A 1,940-nucleotide genomic window follows, 5' to 3' on the forward strand; every position below is an offset into this window, starting at 1 on the left:
GTTTGGTCTTCCAAAAGAGGACACAACTAGAAATCAGTGGTTAAGTTTACATTACAACACTGTTCCAGTTCAATCCAAATATTCAGATGTGTGCAGCACATTTTAAGGAGGACTGTTTCCTGATGCTGGGAGAGTAGACTACAATGCGTCTGTGCACAAAGGCTGTTTCTATAAAGTGGGGCAGTTCCAACTTTGCAAGGACAGTCTGGCGCTTCTGACTCACAGCCTGTAAGTACGTTTTTTATATTTAAATAATTTGCCACTGATGATTCAAACGTGAGTTTGAGCAGTGTAGAGTAGCGCTTGTTGTTTGTCGTTTCTCTGATCACAAATGCAGATATGGTTTTATGTTTACACGGCGCGATACACAACGCAACACGTAAAAAGACAGTATAAGTCATTATAATCAGTAATTATGTCCCCACTGGATGTAAAAAATGCCTCGTTTGTAATGGGTTTTATTGGTTTTGTCTCATCGTGCCGGGACACGGCATTACAGTATGGTAGGGACGTAACATTTCCGTGACACACTTGAGGTATTCGGCCAATCACAACGCACTGGATAGCTGGCCAATCAGAGCACACTTCGCTTTTCAGAACGATGAGCTTTGTAAAAATCTATGCATTTCAGAAAGGCAGGGCATAGAGGAGCAACAATAATGTACAGTATGTGGAAAATAATGTTTTTTTAACCTTAAACTGCATAAACACATTGCATTACACCAAATACACAACATAATGTTCTTTTTAGCAACGTCATATGACCCCTTTAAGGTGTGGTCACATTTGTGAAATTTCATGGGCAAAAAAGGTCCACAGTGCTTGAAGTGGAAAAAAAGAGGTGCCGGTACGCACCCCCCCCCATTTATTTATTTATTTATATTAAATAAATAAGTACTTTTTAATAATTCACAATGTATGTATAGTGCCACAATCAATAATAAAAGTTTTCAGTACAAATTAGCACAAGTCAAGCTGCGATACCAAACAGGACCACAGGGAGACGCCAAATACCACTAAATCGCCTGCCTACTATACGGATCCATTCAGAATCGCTGATCACCGCATAATCAGCGTTCATTATAAAACACTCTTGCATTTAAGCCAAATACACGCTGAAAATAATCATTTTACTGAAATCTGGACGTAAATCACTATTCTTTCCGCAATCGCTGATGAAATCGGCCGTGTTTTCTCTGCATTAGGCTGTTTTGAACTTACTGTTGGAATTCGTTTACTGGATCCTAGGACTTTGCAGGAGTTTACTGGTTTAAAATGATGTGATCGTAAAAGCCTGCTTCTTTTTAATTTTAAGATATTATTTTCGTTATAAAGTACTGATTCAAATTAGTAATCAATAATTAATTATTGTTCTACTACTCCGCGTGCCTCCCCTGACATGCTCTCGCACCCCACACACTCCGCTTGCATTCATTCACGTGACTGGTCGAGATGAGAGGTGATTTATATGACACTTGTATACTGGCAACATGTCAGAAGTGCCGGTACGCACAAAAAAGTGCAGGTACTCTAAAGGCTAAAGGCTAAAGCGTACCGGCCCACTTCAAGCACTGACTGTGACTAAAAGAAAACACTTGAAGATGACATGAACCATTTCGTTTTAAATATATGAACCATGTAAGTTCTGATGTAGCCTAAATTAATTATAAAAAAATCAATTTATCCTAATTTTCACAAATGACAGTCTAAAATATTTCCCAAATGAAGGTCTTTGCATACTGAGTCTGAAATTCTCGTCCGAAAGTTTCGCACGTTAAAAAATAAATACGACCCGGGACCTCATGTATAAAACTTTACGTAGATTTCATCCTAAATGTGTGCGTACGCACAAAAGCTGGATTTTGCATACGTACAAAAGTTTTCAGATTTATAAAGCCATGCGTACGCCAGAACCTGCGCAAAATTCCCTTTGTAATACC

General features: G+C 38.7%; 1 protein-coding gene across 1 annotated transcript in view; it reads left to right on the forward strand.

Moving 5' to 3' along the window:
* Positions 1-1,940, forward strand: part of LOC107672791 (diphthine methyltransferase-like) — a 10,197-nt gene that overhangs the window by 4,725 nt on the left and 3,532 nt on the right. The gene's annotated exons all lie outside the window — the stretch shown is intronic.

This window comes from Sinocyclocheilus anshuiensis, unplaced genomic scaffold, assembly GCF_001515605.1.
Source record: "Sinocyclocheilus anshuiensis isolate Anshui unplaced genomic scaffold, SAMN03320099.WGS_v1.1 scaffold88, whole genome shotgun sequence".
Lineage (NCBI taxonomy): Eukaryota > Metazoa > Chordata > Actinopteri > Cypriniformes > Cyprinidae > Sinocyclocheilus > Sinocyclocheilus anshuiensis.